The sequence below is a fragment of the Echinops telfairi genome, unplaced genomic scaffold (assembly GCF_000313985.2).
Source record: "Echinops telfairi isolate 266 unplaced genomic scaffold, ASM31398v2 ScPeMD7_7400;HRSCAF=8409, whole genome shotgun sequence".
In the NCBI taxonomy this organism is placed as follows: Eukaryota; Metazoa; Chordata; class Mammalia; order Afrosoricida; family Tenrecidae; genus Echinops; species Echinops telfairi.
The window spans coordinates 117,006-138,403 of NW_022111300.1; positions in this window are offsets into that span (position 1 = coordinate 117,006).

A 21,398-nucleotide genomic window follows, 5' to 3' on the forward strand; every position below is an offset into this window, starting at 1 on the left:
GAGTTCGCTTAGGGCAGTGCCCACTGTTAATCCTGGTGCACATAAAATAGCAATTATAGGAGTCTTAAGAGATTCTGGGGCCCACTTCACAAGCTTGTTCCTTATGGTTGTGGTGAAGGGTCTATCCTCAGGACACCCCCTTTTTGGGTCTATGGGAATATCCTGATAGATCCATTCCAACATACTAATTTCTCTAAGCTTTTGGATGCCTTCCTCTACAGTGTACCAAGGTAGGTCAGGTACATCAAGTTGGTCCAATCTAGGCCATCTGGCAGTCCATGCTTCAGCGAACAAACCAAATAAGGAATTAGATCCTCTCTCAGCCTCTCGCTGAGACACTGGAAGAAGAATCTGTGCTTACGGGTCCCATATCCAGAAACTCAGACTGGTCTAATATTACATTTCATGCACCAGTATCCCACACCCTTAGTAACCATTCCCAGGGATATTCCCCAGGCTTCTGCTTGTAGGTATTTGAAAACTCGAGCAGATCTTTATGGATATAGCGCGCTTCTTCTTGGGTAATCAGTTCAACCTCACCTTTAGGAGCTTTCTGAGACTTAATTTTAGTGACAGGTCTCGAGGAAATAATGGGTGGTGAGAATGTTTTCTGGGTGCTCTCAGCAATATCTTGTAAGGCATCTCCCTCAGGAAATGTATAGATGCAGCCCCACCTGGCATTTCAGCTTGAGCAATTTGGTTAATCTGCTCAGGTGTGTCTTGTTTTATTGACAGTGGATTAATACCTTCAGCTGGGAGGGGTGGACCTATTGACTGGGGTGGCTCAATTGTTTCTAGGGGCTCAATATCCTCCTCTTATGGATCATCAGCCCATATGTTCCCGTCCCATGTTTCAGGGTCCCAACTTTTCCCTATCAATGCCCTCACTTTGGTGTCAGACATGAGACTCGACCTGGTTCTCAGCAATGTCAGCTCTATTACTAGAGGAGAGAAGGCTCTCCTTTGTAGCACAGGCAGAAGCTTTTAAGTCTATAAATCGGCGCCTGAGGAGTGCTTCTGAGGTCCTGAGACCATCCCTCTCCTTAATCACACTTTCCATTGTAAGGAGGCTAGCCAACCAGCTTCCCTATACTTGTCATCCTGACAAAACTGCTGGAAAATATCGAACATACGATCACCCAGAGCCTCTCCTTTAACCAGCACCTCATCCATCGATGGTGCTACTGTAAGTATTAGCTTTGCTATTTCACACCATGGATTAGTAAGAGTGGCAGACTTATCCATGCCTTTAGGTGTAGAAATAGCTTTATTAGCGCTGTTAAGACTAATCAGGCTGGACAGCCAATTTAAGAAGCCCATTTTTATGATTTTATTTCTCTAGAAGCACTCCTGGTACCAATGTGCTAGACAGCATTCTCTAGAGAAACAAAACCAGGACACTAATAATTTTGTATATATGTTTATATAGACAGATAGATAATATAAGAAATAAACAGTTAACTAATCTATAAAGCAGTACACATGGCTCAGCGCAACTCACCCGTGTGAGACAGCTAGTATACCAGCAGTCCTTCATGTCTTGAGGGCCGTGGGGCAGTCCTCCGTGGAGCAATTCAGGCTATCTGGCCACAGGCAGCAAACAAGCAGGTCACCAACAATCAGCCAGATGACAGGGTCCGACAGTCCTCAGCTCAAGAGATGTACCTTCCAGTGGCGTGATGAAGCAGGTCTTGAAGGAACCTCAAGTTACAGAGACACTGTCCATGGGTAGGCGTCCCACAGATAGTGTAACTTGCAAATGGAGGCACAGAACAAGCAAGGCAGCTGCACACTCTCCCGATGATCAAAGAGCAAGAGAGAGAGAGAGAGAGAGAGGCGAGGCTCGCCGAGCTATTTATCTCTCTGCCCTTCAACCATTCTCACATGTGTTCATTGGCCATGTTGGCACAAAAAATCTACCTGTCAGCATGCCCAAGTAGGCCTCACATGGATCTGACCACACTGCCCACGGAGGGAGGGAGGAGGCTTGTTATACAAGGCACACTCAGACCTCTGTCCTGCATTGAATGCGCGAGCATAGCTGTCTCTCATGAGAGTTCATCAACTAGTTCGCTATCATCATCTCTGTTTCCAGTGTTATAGCTGTTCTAGGAGGTTCTCAATGAAGGAACCCTGGGTCCAAAGGATGTGCTCTGCTCCAGACTCTTTGTGATGGTAGTGAAGTCTCCCTGAACTTCTGTGGACTTGGCTTGTATGTAAGCCCAGTAGAATGGCAAAACTAACCAATCCCCTAGCTGTACCACAAGGAACTCAATTTTATTGGAAAGACTTTCAAGGCAATAGTTGCATAGGTTGAGAATCCTTGGGGGTATTATGGTATATCTCAGAGGTGTTATGTCATTGGGGGTCACCCTCTTGACATTGTGTTATGTTTTTCTGTTTTTTGGTAAATGAAATCCTGGATTGATGAACCTATAGGGACAGCAAGTAGAATAAAGGCTCTAGGAGGGCATACAGTGGTGGTGGGTGGGGTGGTAAAAGGGAGACAATGCCAAGGCTCCCAGGAAGAAAAACAATATTTGGAAACTGATTGTGGTAGCAATTGTACAATACTGCTTGACACGACTGAACTGTCAAATGATATGATATATGTATCAACTCCCATTTAATAATACATTTTCTTTGAAAAAAGAATCCTTGGTGGTGGGTTAGGCATCTGCTACTAACCACAAGGTCAGTGGCTCAAACTCACCAGCTGATGTGCAGGAGAAAGATGAGGCTCTCTGATCCCATAAAGATGGAAAGTCTCAGAAACTACATCAGGTTGCTATGAGTCAGGAGACTAGGAGGCCTGGTGATGTAGTGGTTACATGTTGGGCTGGTTGAGTTGCAATCCACATGGTCAGCAGTTTGCAACCACCAGTATCCCCTTGGGAGAAAGACTGGACTTTCTACTGTGATAGTCTTGCAAACCCACAGGTGGGTCGCTATGAATCAGCATTGACTCAATGGCAGTAAATATGAGTCAGGACTGGCTCTACGGCAGTGGGCTTGGTTGTGTTGGATTTATTTACGTAGGCTAAGATTGCACTGCAAGATGATAGATGATAGGCTAGCCACTTATTTGGTTGAAGTTACAAGACCATGACTAGAAAGGCTGTGTACAAGCAATTCAGTGTGCTGCAGCCACTAGTTTTAGAAGAGTAAAGGGTTAGTGAAAACAAGGGAAGTTCTCAATGAGATGGATTGACATAGCCATGACAATGGGCTCAAACATATTGAAGATGACAAAAGACTGCGCAATGCTTCTATCATCCTTAAGATTGCCATGAGTGGAAGGTGACTTGAAGCAAGTAACCACAAGCTGGTGATAAACTCAGACAGAATGAGACGATTGTGGTCTCTGTGTATCTTCGGGGGAGATGCCTTCTTTTGCTTGGACAAGAGGGACTTCTCGGAAAGGGATCCCTCTGCACCTGCCATTTGTGTTTGCATTGAACCCTCAAAATAGGATGGGGTGCCCTTTCCTGCAGGCTGTACAATGAACAGCATGACCAGTTGAGCCCTGGGTAGGTTTCAGCCAATTCATTTCCCCAGGAGGTGTTTCCGTGCAGAAGGTTGCCTGAAGGGAGACGCAGCTGTCTGCTCTTGGCTTTTTTATTGCTATTGTTCATGATGAGACCACTAAGCCCATATTTGACCACACTGGGTTTCACAGACACTACTGAAGGGTTTTAATCTACGCTGTTCAAAATGTGTATTTCAAAGACTCTGAGAAAATGGCACCGAGGTTCCATCTGACCTCCTCTGGCTATACAAGGGACAAGGAGAATCCATCGCACATCAGTTCAAGGCCAAGTGCCACAAGGAAACGATCAGAGATGCTTCCCCCTTCCATCTTTCTTTATCTAGCCCAACACCATCTATTCCTCCCATGATGCTCTTCTCTGCTGGATTCCACAATTCATAGCAATGTCCACACAGAATTCACAGACAAAATTCACAATTATGAGGGTTTATGAGGGAAGTCAACAGGTTATGATGATGCATAACCTGATCAGTAAACACTGAAGATACAATCTTTGGTTCATAGAAAAGAGTCTCCTCAGCCAGCAGCCACGTCTCTCTGTCTCTGGTCCTCGGCCGCTCAGCCACATGGTCCCTTGGATCTTGCTTCTTGGGGTCAGAAAGCCCACTTACTGCTCCATCTTCCTGTCACTTGGTCTCAGGCCTCAGAGGTGCAGGACCTCTACGCCCCCTCACAGTAGCTCCCTTGTTTTCTCCCATAGTCTCTGTGCTGTGGACTCTGGTGCCTCTGGCTTCTGCCTCTGCCACTTTCGGCAGAGAGCTGGTGCTTCGCAGGTGGCTTTTCTTTTTTTATGGTCCCCAGGATTCTCTCTATTTTCTTCCAAGATGACTCCCTTACACGCTGAGGAATTGTTTTGATGGAGGCAGGATTGTTGTTTTCACAGACCATACCCCAAGAAAACAAAGTAGTGATTGATTCGCTTGATTCATAGCCTGTAGGAAGGTGGAGACTCAGTACACAGCCCATTTTAATCATGCCCGAGAAAACCCCTAACTAAGCTCCCAGCCATCCAGTCTGTGGGGCTCATGGTGACCCATAGGGCAGGGTGGATCTGCTCTGTGCGTGTCAAGGCTGTAACTGCTAATGGGAGTAGAAAAGGCCCATTGGCTTGGAATCACTGACCTTTCAGATCCCAGGCTAACCTGTAACCACCATGCCACCAGAGAACTTCCTCGGAAATAGGATTGGCACCACAGGCAGGGAGCCTAGAATTTACAATAGAAGAGATTGTGAATAGAAAAGGCATATTGAGAAATTCCACTTCACCACATATTCCACTAATATATTCCATATATGAATCTGTGGAAAGGAAAATCCAGGTGGTTGAGCACACTGTGAATGTTGAGTTTAAAAGCACATCCCCACAGAGCATTCCCATCAGTACCGGCTGCCTCCTGTGTGGGCTTCGTCAAAACCCTTTGGGCTGTGAATTTAAGGCCAAGAAAGGATCACTCTTCTGAAAAACACCAAGAGCTGAAAATGTACCAAGGACTTTTGACTCCAGTTCAGGATTCTTCTTCCGCTTAATTTCTACCAAAGTAGAGACGGAGATGAGAAGAGATTCCTTTGTGGCTTTTATGAACAGGCAGCATAGAAAATGCCTGGTGCTCCCCCATCCCATCCCACATTGACCCAGGAATACCTGAAGAGTCACTGGGAGCCCCCTGGCACCCTGAATTGCAGCAAAAATACAGGGTCAAAATGTCTGGTGTTCATGAATCACCCTGGTCTTCCAACGAGGACAGATGCCTTGTTGGAAAGATGCCTGACCCAGTAAAGACATGAGATTTTCTTTTCTCAGCTTGACACTTTATTTCTTGTTCTGGTAATGTCGCATCCATTGTTGTTTAAATGCAGTGGGTCCCAATTATATTCTCTTAGCTGAGACCTCCAACCAACAAAGAACAGCCCACCCCATTCATTTATAGACAAAGGGAAACTGTTCTTCCCTTACCAAACACCGTTGTTGTTTTCAGTGTCTGGAACTGCCTTTTTTTTTCATTCTGTGCCTGTTTGTGCTGTCTATTACTCCCCTACTCCATTTGGGGGAAAATCTATTCATTAAATATCTGTTCTCAACCTTCACAAGCATTAATACTAAGCTCTAATTCCACCTGGGAGTCCTCACTACACTCTCAAAGGATATACGGTTAGAAATGTGACAGAAAGTTCACTCTGTACAAGTGAAGGACAGGTAGTTGGAAAACACTACTCATTTCTCTTCCATAATAGAGCCTGCAGGGGTCTGGGGGACCCACTCAGCTAGCATAGGAGAGCCCAACATGGCTATGCTGCATCATTTAACTGTGTGAATGAGCAGAGCTGCTCTATGGCACATTTACAAAGATCATGGCAGTGGGTTAATGAAATTTTCCAAAAGTACTGAACTGGAAGATGGAATAGTCCTACAGAGCTGGTGATCACAGACACATTAAAAGTCTTATTTAAAATAGAATTTTATGATTACTATTTTTTGTTACCATTTTGTCTTTTTAAAGTTGTGTACAGCCATGAATGTTGATAAAAATCCCTATCCTCACGTTTAGGAATGTATAGTTAAGATTATGTTCACATATTAGCTCCAAAAGATGATTTCACTGATAGCCAAATTGCTAACTCATTGATTATAAAAAGTTCCTATATATTCATCACATTCCTTGATCATCAGCTCTCCCACCCTCCTACACACACTGAAAACATGAAGTTCATGGAGAGAGAAAACTAACCATCTTGAGCTTGCTGGTTTTCTCCCATAGACTGCATTAAAAACTTACTGCTTCTATATTGACAGGGACAAAGACTTTAGACCGAATGTTTTTCTAATCCTAAGCAGCACATTTTCCTTGTATTTCATACTGCCCTAAATGTGAAGGGTGCTTCATTTGTATCTAAGATCTTATGTATACAACTTCCTGGTACATATTGTGTGTGAGAATTCCTAAGGGATGTGCCAAAACATATTTTCTCAAATAACTTGTTAAATGAGCAAACACAGTGAGACTATAGACTACAGATATATATCTATATATACACATAGTCTATAGATAAGGGTTCTCACTTTTGGAAAGGATTAGTCTTCAGATGTGCAATGAGAGAATGTTATGTGGAGCGACCATGTGCAGATCATGGTACTCCAGGATCTGGAATCTTTATTATACGTGAGTTCTGAAAATTCTTCAATTTTATCCAGAGTCCACATGGTTACCCTGGAAGAGGAGAGAGAGAGAGAAGAGAGAGATTGCTTCAATCAGAAAGTACCAGATGTGGCCAAGATAGGAAGAGGATTAAAGAAAAAAAATGAGTATTAGTTTGCTTGGGAGAAATAAACGGTACAGAATCAAGGACAAACTAGGAGTAATGGACACAGAGGCTCTTAAGATGAACAATCATGTTGTGCATGAAAGTAAGGGAAGGACCGGGAAAGGCATATTCAAGGCATAGCCACTTAGCGCTGGGAAGCGTGGAAAGCCTAACAGGCAGCCATCAGAAATGCTAACCTGAGCTTTCAAATGCAACTTCTTTTTAGACGGGATAGGACTCTATATAGCCTTCTCCTACATAGTCTTTTTTTCCCAGTTGAAACCATTGGATGAAAGGAAAAAGACAAAACACCACAAAACCCTGGATGGTTTTCACTGATGAGCACCGAGGAGCCGCGACCCTATGGTGTGCTATCTGAATCCACCCCCGTCCCCCACCCCCGCATTGATCCCCACATCTCTATTTCTCATCTGCAAGAAATAGTTATCGTTCCACTGATATAAGGCAGGGTCATTGTTAGATTCCAGGTTCTGATTTTAATGCTTGAATGAGTCTGCTGAAGCAGCTTGCCCAGATATCAAGGACTCTCACACTGAAGTCTCTTGCTGAGTGGAACCACCCATATTGAACACAGGCAGCGATACCCACAGGCGGACTGAAGGCTGTTTGAATTTTGGGGAAAATAGATCTACCAAGCCAAAATATTACACCATTAAAAAATTCCTGGCTTGTTTTCATCTGCAAGACTTATCTTGGAGATAAAACAATGTGTCCTAACTGCTTGTCAAAATGCAAATATGTTACGAAGGAGGGGAAGCACACAGAATGATTCCAATGTACTAATTTATTAGCAAGGATTAACTTTTCAGATTAGAAAATTGTCTTTTTCAAAGACAATGTCCTAAAAGACTAAAATACACACTTTCGATTTCTTGTTTGGAATGGAGGATGAGGCTTAAGAAAGGATACAGCACTCCAAATGTGCACCTAATGAATATTGTCTGAGCTGTCTGACCTATCAGGTGTTTCCCTGCCTCTTAGTTAGTCCCTGCTTCTAACAACCGTAATAGGCAGGTTTTAGCGAACTTGGCTGACAGGTAAGGTACTTGAGGCACAGCTATTTTCAAGAACTGCAATTGGTCATTAACGACAGAGCCAAGCGCTCTGTGGTTGCCATGCATTCACCTCTGGCATGTGGAAACCTTACGTAGCACAGGAGAAAGCAGCTACAGCTGTCTGCAAGGTCACTGGAATGTGGCAGTCTGTCGTGGTGGCAGCTGTGTTGTACCTCTCAACTGAGAGACTTGTTGGCCAGCACTATGCGGAGAAATGTTTTGTCGTGATCCAAAGGGTTCTATGAAGAAGAATGTAGCACCAGGATTGGAGGAAGGCTGTTGAACAACCTGCAATAGGCAGAAGACACACCTTCTTGCTCAAAGTGAGGACTTGCAGCACTTGCTGAAGAAAATCAAGGATGCAGCCTTTAGCTTCAATTTAAAGAAGAGCACCATCTTCACAACTGGACGTATAGGTAACATCACGATAAATGCAGAAAAGATTGAAGTTGTCAAGGATTTTCACTTGCTTGGCTCCACAATCAATGCTTACAGAAGCAACATTCAAGATCTCAGACCCAATGCATCAGGTAAATTTGCCAAACGAGAACTCTTGAAAGTTTTAAAAAGCAAGAGTGTTACTTTGAGGACTAAGGTGCACCAGACCAAGCGTAGTATTTTCAATCACCTCAGATGCATGTGAAATTGGACACTGAATAAGGAAGCCTAAAGAAGAATGGACTCCTTTGAATTGCCGTGCTGGCGAAGCAGACCGAGACTCTCATGGCTGCCAAAAGAACAAGCATATCTGTCGTGGAAGAAGCATCGTCAGAATGTTCCTTAGAAGTAACGAGGGCGACACTCTGTTGGACGTTGTCAGGACAGACCAGTCCCTGGAATTGGACATCATGCTCGGTAAGGTGGAGGGGCAGTGACAAAGAGGAAGGGCCCTGACAGGACTGACACAGGGGCTGCCACAGTGAGCTCAACGTGAGAACAAGTGTGAGGCTGGCATAGGGCCAGGCAGGGGTCATCCTATTGCACACAAGGTCACTGTGAGTCAGAACGGGCTAGATGGCACTGAACAACAACAAGGTTTAAGTAGATTTCCAGGTCTTGCTTACTAGTCTGGAAGTTTAGATGAAACCTGTCCTTCATAAGAGACTCTGCTAGTACTTAAAATACCAATGGCATAGTCTTTTGCATCACAGAAATGCAAGGCAAGCTCTGGTTTCTTAGAATACAAATCTAGTGCTATACCAACTAGGGGTACGGGGCAGTGACCTACCAAAGGATATATAATTCAGATACATAATTCAGTAACCGCTGCTGCTATTTCTCAATTTTCCAAACACCCCAGAGGAAGGAAAGAAGGGGAGGAAGCTGCAGGCTCCAACAGTCTGAGCCACCCACAAGGCCTGCGTAGAGAGAGACTTCTGAGTAAGATACAATGTAAAAAATGGCATTATAACTTTCTTGGGTGATAGAAATGCTCTGTATCTCTGTATCTCCACTGTATCTCCAGTCTGACAAAAGAGTGGGAATAAGAGGACTGATTTACTACAATATTTACTGGTGATACATTTGTCATAATTCCTCCAACAGTACATTTAAGAACTGTGCACTTTACTGAATACAATTAGAATATGAAAATGAGAAAATGAGTCATAGCCTTTTCTTGAACACACTTTTCTTCTTGGGTCAGAGCAAAGTAAAACAATTTTCTCAATTGAGGGACTATGATACATCTTTAATACTTGTAAATAACTACCATAGAACTCAAAAAAATACATTTTTAATAACACTGGAGTTTGTGCTCTTCTGGTATTTTATACCTGAGTCTAATGACAACCATAGCATGAATTTATGCATAAAAATGCCCGTGTGATGACAGTCCAATAATATGATGAAAATCAATGTTAATTTGATAAGTATTAATTTATGGCCTAACATCCATAATTCATGCTTCCTTTGAATGTTAAATTAATTGTAAAATAATGCTAATCAGATTCTTTTAAAAGCCTAAATTTGCCAAAATAAGACTTGTAGTGCAATGTTTGTAGAACAATGTAATTATCGTGGTCTCGTACAGTTGCCTATTAATTGACTATTGAAATTGAAAAGCATTCTCATAATTAATCTCATGCCATTTTCCAATTACAAATTTGATATAGTGAAACTGATGTGTCTTCAAAAGCAATCGAAGGTAAGAGTTTGCTGTAGGAAATGTACTATTTTCTGAAACAATCTAGGATGGTTGCCTGATCAATATTTAGCTTTTTTAAACCCTATGCACAGAGGAAATAAAAGGAAAGTAGCATGAAAGCATTCTTTCAAGCTCATCTTGGAAGTGGTTTAAAATGATGAAATTGGAGGGGAAGGAAGAAACCCAGTGTGATTAGATACACTATAGAGTTTATCCAGACAGCTCAAAAGTTTATCTATGCCCTGAAGCTGAACAATATGCCCATGGCAAGTGAAGGGTCATTATTCCTTGAAGGGTTCCATTCACCACATGCTGCCCAAGATGACCGAGCACAGGGAACAAAAAAATATGTGAAACCTAGACAATGTCATGATGCCCACCTGTTTCTACCTGAGGAGCCCAAGTTCCATAATTTGTCAAAATGAACCACAGAAATTATGTGTTTTACTTTGTATTTCAACATAAAAGCACAGAGAACACAAAAGAGTCTGACAAAAGAGTGGGAATAAGAGGACTGATTTACTACAATTAAAGTATTACTGAAGAAATGGCATGAGGGTCACCTCCTCCAGCTATCCAAAGGGAAGGAGAATCCAACTCCATCCCAGCCCAAGGCTGGATTCACCGTTTGTGGGGAACAGAAGGATTTCTCTTAAGTTGTCTCCCCAAAATATGTACCAAACTTAGCTGCTTAAGAGTGACTGTACAATAGGTGATCAGCGAAAGTCAGAGGTTATTCTCCTTAACATCAGCCATCTGTAGTGGCTAGACTATTAGTCTGACTCACCCTGAATAAAGCCCATTCCTTTCTGTTATTGTTCCCTCGAAGCAGCGCCTATAGGCAAGCCTGGGACCATTCTAAGATGACTAAGCTTAGGCTACTATCTTGCCACACATGCCCCCCTATTCCCTCCTCTTACTATTGCACATTCACCCTTAGGTCATCCCCCTCCTATTGCTTGTATTGCCTATGTTACAACCCCTTTCTACGAAGTAGGTTGTTATCTGCTATCAGGGGGCTTGCATGCCTCCCAGGATAATAATTGCCTGCTTTATTGTATGAGACACCAGAATGATCAAACCTGTTCAAGGATGAATTGTATTGCCCCTTTCTGTGATGTATGACTCTATGATGCATGGTTAGCAATAAATAAGGAGGCTCCCTGGTTCTCGAGAGGGTGGCTGGAGAAGGTGACTAAGGAGGATGAAGCAGCGGCTTCTTCTCTGACGGCTAAGCCCCCTCCACGAGGACCACCAAGCTGGGCTGAGGTGAGCAATGTTGCTATGTATCATGTAATGTGTCTGACTGTATTATTGTAATAACTCTTATGCTCTTGATGTCTTTAATATAATACTTATATATCTCAATCGTACAATTGTGCATTACTGAACCCAGAAGTAGTATTACTGAACCAGTGAGTTCTAGTACCGGGTGGGGCTGGCACCTCACCCCCCAGCGACAATTTTATTTAATACTACAGCCTTTCCTCTTCAGCCTTCATCCTATTCTGTTACCCACAGTCCCTCCCCTGGCACTCTACCCCTCCGTTGGATTTGATAAGCTATTGCAATGGCCAGATAGAACTCACAGACAATACTCACAACTCTGGGAGTTTATTATGAAAGTTAACAGGATCAGAACCCATTGAGGACAGTCCTATTGTCCACAATGGCTCTTGTCAACCATGCCACCAGGCACAGTCCCCTGCAGGTGTCCTGCTTGAGTAAGTCTTACAGAGCTCTTTCAGCACTGATAAATGTCCACAGGGTACCCCACTCTGCAAGCCAGCCTCCTGACCCAAAGCACTCAGCTTCACTCATTCTGTGGGCTGGGAATCCTACTGCTGTCTCATGGTCCTGGTGATGTGCCCTCTGGTGTCTCTGCTACCACCAACACTTCATGCAAGGATCTTGCATAGTGGATCAACTAGTGGCCCTTCTTTCCTGGTGGTCATGGGATTCCTCTCTCTCCCTGCTTGTGAGATGGCTCACTTATATACAGTGAATGGTGAAGCTGACCAATCCCTGAGTTAGAGTCCTCTACTTCTTATTTGTATGCTCCCCACTAGTCATTTGGTGGAGTTACAGAGCTTATGGGTAGTAATGGCACTTGACTAAAATTATTGCAATTGTTTTTAGGTGTCCCGGGAATCAGTTCCAAGCCATAGAAACCCAAGCACAAAAGAAGCAACACTGCCCAGCCCTGAACCATCGTCACAACTGTTCCTACCCTCGAGCCCATTGTTGCAGCCACTGTGCCAATCTATCTCCTTGAGGGCCTTCATCTTTTTGGCTGCCCCTCCACTTTACCAAATATGATGTCCTTCTCCTGGGTCTGGTTGCTCTTGACAACATGTCGAAAGTATGTGAGATGAAGTTTCGGCGTCCTTGACTCTAAAGAACATTCTGGCTTTACTTCTTCCAAGGAAGATCTGTTTGCATTTTGGCAACTCATGGCACTTTTAGTGTTCTTTGCCAACAGCATAATTCAAACTCATCAAATCTTTTTTGGTATTCCATATTCAGTGCCCACCTTTCAAATGCATGTGAGACGATTGAGAATACCATGGCCTTAGTTCAGGTGTGCCTTAGTTCCCTAACAGTCTTGCTTTTCAATATTTTCAAGAGGTCTTGTTCAGCAGATTCCCCCAATGCAGTATGTCCTTTGATCTCTTGAATGCTGCTTCCATGAGCATTGGTTGTGGATCGAAGCAGTGAAAATCCTTGACAACTTCAATCTTTTCTTCATTTATCATGACATCACCGATTGGTCCATTTGTGAGAATACTGATCTTCTTTAAATTGAGTTGTAATTCATAGTGAAGGTTGTAATCCTTAAGCTTCATCAAGTCTTTCAAATTCTCCTCACTTTCAGCAAGAAGGTTGTGTCGTCTACAGATTGCAAGTTGTTAATAAGCCTTGCTTCCATCCTGATCTGATAATTTGCTCAGCATACACAATGAATTGGAATGGTGAGAAGATACAACCCTGATGTGCACTTTTCCTGATTTGAAAACACGCAGTGTTCATTCACTTGTTCTGTTCCCACTGTTTCCTCTTGATCCATATACAAGTTGTGCATGAGAACAATGAAGTGTTCTGGAATTTCCACTCTTCTGAAGGTTATCCATAGTTTCTTATGACAACACACAGTTGAATGCCTTGGCAAAGTCAATAAGCACAAGTAAACATCTCGGTTATTTTCTGCTTTGAGCCAAGATCCATCTGACATCAGCAATGTTATCCATTGTTCCACATCCTTTTCTGAATCCAGCCTGAATCTCTAACAGTTCCCTGTAAATGTAAGGCTGTGATTATTGTTTGAAGATCTTCAGTAAAAATTTACCTGCATGTGATATTATATTGTTCTCTAAAATGAGCATCCTATTGGATCACCTTTCTTTGAAATTGATACAAATCCTTGAACTTGTCCAATCAGTTGACCAAGTAGCTGTCTTCCAAATTTCTTGTCACAGACAAATGAGTGCTTCCAGTGCTTCATCAGCTTATTGAAACTCTCTTTCTGTATTCCATAAAACCCTTGGGCCTGGTTTTTGGCTAATGATGTCATTGCAGCTGTAACTTCTTCCTTCAGTACCATTGGTTCTTGCTCTTATGCAACCTCTTGAATTGGTTGAATGTCAAACAGTTCTTTTTGGAACAGCAACTCCGTGTGTTCTTTCCATCTTCTTTTGATGCTCCCTGCATGTTCATTATTTTTTCCCATAGAATCCTACATTATGTCAGATCAAGGCTTGAATTTTTTCTTGAGGTCTTCTTCAGTTTAAGATATGCTGAGTGTGTTTTTCCTCTTTTGGTTTTCTATTTCATTAACTCTAGGGCTTTGCAAAGTTAATTGGGATATTTTACTTTATCTTCTTGAGCTGCCCTTTGAGATTTTCTCTTCAGTTCTTTTGACCTTTGCAATTTTCTCTTCAACTCTATGATGTGATCATTTTTTCCACTCTGATCATTTCTTTTTTCCCCTGTCTTTCAATAATCTTTTGCTTACTTCATGAATGATGTTCTTGATGTCCTCCCACAACTCGTCAGGTTAGTGTTCAATACATCAGATATTCTTGAAATCCTGATGATAGACTCAAGATTGTATTTTGGCTTGTTTTGAATCTTCATCTTCAACCTGAACTTACATCTGAGTAATTGAAAGTCTGTTCCACATCAGCCCAGCCTGGTTTTAACTAATGATATTGAGCATACATTTGAATAATAGTTGTATTGATTGGATTTCCTTGAAGTTGGATAGATATAATATGTGGGCTCTAAAATAATAGGACAGAAATGTTGAGAAAGCATTGATAGATTAGGGGGCAATGTACAAAACACAGGGTGCTGGCCAAGTCATAGAATGAAATTTCAGCTGTGTGCGCATAGAGCATCTCCTGGAAAACTAGAAAGGAATAATTGTGTTTTCCATTTAACCTCAGAGAATGATAACCAGTGTTTTTTCAAGGACAGAATGGTTCCCACTGCCCTAGCTGCTAGCAAACTGGGTTCAGGGATGATAGGTGGGGACGGGGTGTAGGAAACAGGAGATTTGGATTTAAAACAGTGATTTGCTGCCATGGTGTTTGATTCTGAGCCCTTGCTTCATCTTGGGAGATTCTGTTTTCCCCTCTGCTCCTTGAGATAACAAATTAGATGATTTGTCAAGCCCTTTCTACTCTGATATTTGATACTGCTGCCCTTAGAAAATAGGAAAATGAACCCTGAAACAGCACTGGATAAGCGAAAACACTTTTTTAGCAACAATATACGTCCTCAGGCTACTTCACAGATTCTTATCACCTGCACTTGCTTCTATTTACACCTTCTTGCGCACATTCTGATCAACAGTTTTCATTCCATTTCTCTTAAATCTCAAGCCTCTAGTGCTTCCTTCAGGTCAAACCCAATGTTCTTTCCAAGTCATGAGATCTTTTCTATAAATTTGGATGGCCTCGTGCCATTCAATTTGAGTAAGCAGGGCATAAGCTTAAGCCATTAACTTCTCTATTCAATCATGAAAATTAAATTTAAGTCACCCACATACATACCCTCTTCCATTACCTAACATGCAAAATTTGTTTAAAAAGATTACAATAGCAATGACAGATAATTGAGTAATAATAAATAAGATATCCTGGAATAATCATAGAACATTACAACATTTCCAGTACAAATCTTTTTGTCTTACAATTGCTACGGCTACTCTGTTAGGCCTCATGCCAGTTCCTTTTGCAGAATATGAACTGGATCTGTTGAAGTTCAATGTGCTTGATTAGATCTTACACCAGCCACCTTCCCCCACAAGCAAGTGTCAAATCCAACATTACTTTTAGAAATTAAGGTTAAAATCTAAGATAGAGAATTCCCTAGTCACTTACATTAAAAAATATATCTCCTAAATAAAATTTAAAAGTCAAAGAGTATAATAAGGCTGTCATTTAATTTAAATTGTAGTCATATTGCTCAACTCATTCTAAAACCACTCAAAACCTTCTTATTTGATAAATGGGTACATGCACATATAAAACTTAAAATATTAATCTAAATAGTCACACATCTAGACACAAGTAAGCCCAGAGATATGTCAAGCTTACATATGTAAAAGAGTCACAGAATTTCTAAATATTCTAGTATTTTCTGATTCAGTAAAACCTAAGAATCTGCATTTTAACAGGCATCGTAGAGATTCTGAAACTGGAGCTCCAAAGGTACCACTTTTAGAAAACAAATATCTTTATTTCAGACAATATTTCTATTTCATTAAAATTATTCCTTAGTATTTACTGTTTATAATAGTCTTTTCTTTTAAAGACATCTTAAAATCAGGACAAATTTTACCATTAGAAATTGTAGCAACACCTCAGTCTTGTGAGACAAAAGACTTACAAATGGCGCCAGCAGGACCACAAGTCACCAGAGCAGAGGTATGAATTGTGCGTTTCCTTAGAGAGGGGGGGAACCAAGTTATATTTTACTAATTTGCTTCAACACCTCAATTTTCACATCTCCATATCTACCCACCAATAAATCATTGTTTGTTGCTAAAAAAATAAATAAACAAATAATAAATAAAACTGTTTAAAACTTTCTGTGGTGACTTGCGTGAACAGTGACAGAGAAAATTGGTTTTCCATTCAACATTTCATACACATTTTTAATGCCCAGACGTACAGTTCTATTGGAACCAGCCATACTCATGGACACGTGTATGGCGATGGCTGCTTTTGACCTGCAAGGGCAGAATGGAGTCCTGACAGCCCACATGGCTTCCAGAACCTAATAAAGATTTACTATCTGGCCCTTTACAGATAAAATATGATGACCCTCATTTAAGTCAGTTCTTGTGAGCTCAGCAAGGTGTTTCCACTTGTTGACATTCGGGCTTCTTAAATGCATTCACGAGTGCCCTTGTGCGTCTTCTCAGCATGCACCACACACCCTATGTGAAGAAAGCATCCGTGGAGAATTTCCGTACACATTTCTAGTTGTGCCACCGAGTGCGGTCCTTCAAAGGAAACCACACGCTTCCCAAGTGCTTCCCATCTTGAGCATTGCATTAGTTCTCCTTCTGTCCTGCCCATGGAGCTTTAGCCCTGAACAAACGCTTCGCCTTTGATGCTGTATGATTTATTGTAGTGAAAACGGTATGCCTTCTTGGTTTCAGTGTTCGCCCTACGAGCCTGTCTATTATTTGGCTGAAAGTTGAGTCATGGAGGTGAACTTGGGTCCAGACCTGAAGACTAAATAAGGGTCACCTTCTTGGGAATTCGGCTAGTTTCTGATAGATCGCTAAAGCTGAGTGTTTTTGTTTTTGTTTTTTTTTATTATTTTATTGAGAGCTCGTACATTTCTTATCACAGTCCAGACATACATCCATTGAGTCAACCACCTATGTACACCCATTGCCCTCATCAATCTCAAGACATTTGCTCTCCACTTTAGCCCTCAATATCATTTGCTCATTTCCCCCCTCCCTTCCCCCTCCCCCCTACCCCTCCCTCCTGGACCCTTCATAATTCATAAATTATTATAGATTTGTCATAAGTTACACTGTCCGACGTCTCCCTCCGCCCTCTTCTCTGCTGTCCATTCCCCAGGGAGGAAGCTATACTTAGATTCTTGTAATTGGTTCCCCCCTTCTATCCTGCATTCCCTTCACCCTCCAGGCCTCGCCCCTCTCACCGCTGGTCCTGAAGAAGTCATCTATCCTGGATTCCCTGTGTTTCAAGTTGCTATCTGTACCAATGTACATCCTCTGGTTTAGCCAGATTTGCAAGGCAGAATTGGGATCATGATATTGGGGGGGAGCATTAAAGAACTAGAGGAAAGTTATATGTTTCATCGTTGCTACCCTGCACCCTGATTAGCTCATCTCCTCCCCAAAACCCCTCCGCAGGGGAGTGTTCTGTTGCCACCCAATGGACTCTGAGTCTCCACTCTGCACTCACCAACCTTTACAATGACACGATTTCTTGTTCCTTGATCTCTGACACCCAGTCCCTCCGACCGCTCGTGGTCACACACACTGGTGTGCTTCTTCCATGTGGGCTTTGTTGCTTCTGAGCTAGTTGGTCGCTTGTTTATCTTCCAGCCTTTAAGACCCCAGGCACCATCAACTTTCTTTACCACCTTTGCTTATGTACACCTTTTTTTTCAGTGATCATATCAGGAATCTGGGCACCCATTGATCTGATTTTTAGTTCTTTGATGTCTGATAACTGGTCCTTTCTGCACCTCGTGGTCAGACAGGCTGATGTGCTTCTTTCATGTGGGCTTTGATGCTTCTCAGCTGGATGGCCACTTGTTTTTTAATGATTTTGAATTTTGTCTCACATTTAAACACACTTGTTCAGTAGTTGCTAGTTTAGTAGTACTGGGAAAATGCAGTCCTATGTCTGGAGGGTGGAGTAACAAGAGAAAGTACGGTCATGAGCTTGTGCTTATTGGTCGTGAAAAAGAGTTACAGGTTGGGTGAGCAGGTGTTTGCAGCAACACTGCTTGTATCACACTTCATGGGAGTGGATGCCCAAGAGTAGGGCAGGAACCTGGTGCATGCAACCCATGTGTGTGCACCTCTGCCTTCAGCAGTTGTGGACATGGTCCATGTTCAGAGGACTGAGAATGTGATTTGTCAATCGCAAGGATACTACAGGTATAAGCTGAGGTCCTAAGTCTTCTTAGGAAGGTATCTGGCCACCACTGTGCTGAGACAAGTGGGTGGGATGAGGTAACAGAGGTTTTCTCTACCACTGAGGTGGTGGGGACTGTGAGTAGCCTTAGCCCTCGTCACAGAGAAGGGATGGTGGGGAGGCATGAGGAAAATGTGCCTCTCTGTTCACAATTCACCGATGTGGACCTGGCACAACTGTGGGCAGACATAGCCAATTATCCAATTCCTAAGCAGGCTTAATAAAGTATGAGGCAGATTCCCCGAGTCCTACATCTTCAACAGACACCCCTCTGGCTTTACCCTCCCTGTGGGCCTCCATCCAAACTATTACGGCTCTCAATTGATGAGTTGTTTTATCACCCTTCAGTGGCTCTCTTCCATCTCTACATTGTCTATGCCACTAGTGTTCTTGCCCAGTGCACTTTCCTCTCCACGATCCAGCTTTTATTCTGCTTTTCTTGTTCCACTCATGATCTACCCATACTGTGTCTCTCCCCAATATGGATTCTGTGAAGTTGGTTTCTCCTCACCTGTGTGTGTGTGCGTGCGCACGTGTCTTAGGATGATCAAATGTGCTGTGGGTCCTGCTCCATCTTTCTCCTCAATCTCTGTTTTTATTTTGTCTGTTTTTCTAAATGGTGTCTGATTCAGTTCTTTAGCATCCTGGTTGATGCTGAGAGTTCCAGAACTCTCTTTTGGATGGGTTTCCTTTGGTTTGGTTTTGGTCTCCTTTGGTGAAGGACTGGATGGATTGTGTCTTTTCTCGGCGCTCTGAACACTTAGAATTTAGACACACTTGTCTCTTTGAAGCTTCATTTTTATTAATTTCCCTACTACGCTCATTGAAATACCATTTTATTTTTCTATTTCTTACTACTTTATAGCAACATCATGCTTTTTCATTGAATGCTACATTTCATTTTAATATGAAATGCAATTAGATGAAGTTCCAACATTAGCGTCATATGAATTCAAGCCTAAATATCTGGATCTGTAAGTTCTTTTGCCTGCTGGGTCTTATATCTTCGTTTCAACTTAAGATTTATACATCCCAAACCCACAGTCAACAAGTCTATCCTGACTCATTACAACCCTAGTAAGAGATTCTACTCCTTCGAAGAGGTACAGTCTTGAAAACCCACAGGAATGGTTCTACTCTGTCCTATAGGATCGCTATGCGTCGGAATTGACTCAATGGCGGTGTGTGAATATTACATGCAGATCCCTCCCAAGGATTAAAAGTTCAACACTGAAAATCATTGCCTCTTTGCTGTCCCTACAACCCCATTCTTCTCCATAATGCCCAATGAATGGTACAGGCAGTTCAGTCCAAAACTTGACATTCTTTTAAAATCTTACCAGAAGACTAGTCGGGATCATGCAAGACTAGAAGACTCGAATGGCAGATTGGCCAATTTTGGCATTCTTTTTAGAATAAGTGAGCCTTCTCAGGAGAAGCATGAAGAGAGAAAACAGCTACAATGAGCAGAAGAAAGATCCATGCCTGTATGAGATTACTGCATGTAGAATAGATGCAGGACGGACTGGGACGAAGGAGCTATGGTGGCAGCAGAGACTATGAGACAGAGTGGCTGGCTCCCCAACCCACAGAATGAGGAAAGCTCCTTCAGGCAGGAGGCTGATTTGAGGCTGAGTGGGAGGCTCTTTGGACATTTATTAATAACTAAGGAGCTTTCTAACACCTGAGCAGGCCAGAGACTAAGGGCCTGTTGAGAGATCAAGGATCAAAGAGAGAGAGATGCCTGCCAGTAGGGCTAGGAAGAGGCACTGCAAACAAAATGATTTGTCCTTAAGTTTTCTGATCCTGATGATATAACCTGTTAAGTTCCCTAACACACTCAATAATCATGAGTATTTTCTGTGAGCTCTGTGTGACCATTGCAAAAGAGTATCAAACCCAACATGGAAGTACAGTGGGTGTCAGACCAAGATAAAGAAATTTGGAGCATGGAAGCATGTCTGACCTCTGCCTCATAGGAATCATTCTTGAGCAAATGTGGAATTGGGTTCTACTTCCTCCGTGTGTAGCCAGAGGAAGTAGGTTGGGCCTCTGTGCCATTTCCTTAATTGGCATCTGAAGTGTGTTTTGTTGCAACGGCTCTGGATGCATGGAAGCATGGCACTTTGTGAGAGAAAGAAGGAAGAGCCCTGGGTTACAGTGGTTGTTTTCACCTGTGTGGTTGAAAGACTGTAAGAAATATTAAACTTCAGCCATAGTAAGAAAAGCGGCTTTTTTAGTGGACACGGGTAAAAGCCAGCTGGGTTTAAGAAGATTGCTGAGAGAATCTCAGGGCATGCTGGGTAAGCCCAAGACCATAAGCCTATTAATGAGATAGTCCTGGATAGAAAAGAGATAATTGAACTTGGATGATTTGAAAAGGACTATGTATTTAAGGTTATGTGTTCAGTGTATTATACTATGGATATTGGTACCTCATTCCTAGTATTCTAAAATAGACGTACATATGTGATAGAATGAATATTGTGAATTATAATTCCAAAGAGCTCGTAAACCCACCTTCTGACTACTTGATTGGTTTTGCTAAAAGAGGAGTTAGAAAGGCTTCTTCTTTTAGGCCAGTGTTGAGTATGGGTACTTAGTTGAAAACCTCAGGCTCACCCAGAAGCTTCAGTGTCAGGAAATCTGGGTTTCTAAAGCATGCTGACTTGCCCAGAATGGCTGTAAGAATAGAAGGTGTAAGGTTGTGACGGGGGTGGGGGGTGGGATGGGGGGGAAATATGTTACTCTAGAAACTATCCATAGGTCTAGAGATTTTGCTTGGGGGAGAAAAGCATGTCCAAAATCATGTAGTTCCTACTGTATTTCCAAAAGAACTGACTTCACTTGCAACGGAACACAGAGAAGTTCCAAGCTAAGGCAGTCTCATGAAGAGCAGGGATTCAAGAGACAGAAGAGAAAGGAAGGAGCAAGTGTAGGGGAATCCAGTGGGGGTGGGGTGAGGGGTATGAACAATTTAAACTGTTGTAAACAGAGTTGATCATCTGAAGCAGGGAACCCATAGAGAGGTCTGAGGGGCCAGCCCCAATCCCAACTACATGGGTAGACCCCTCTCCTGCAAAAGAATTCACTTCAGAGGACAACACAGAAGCTACAGCTCAGGGAGAAGG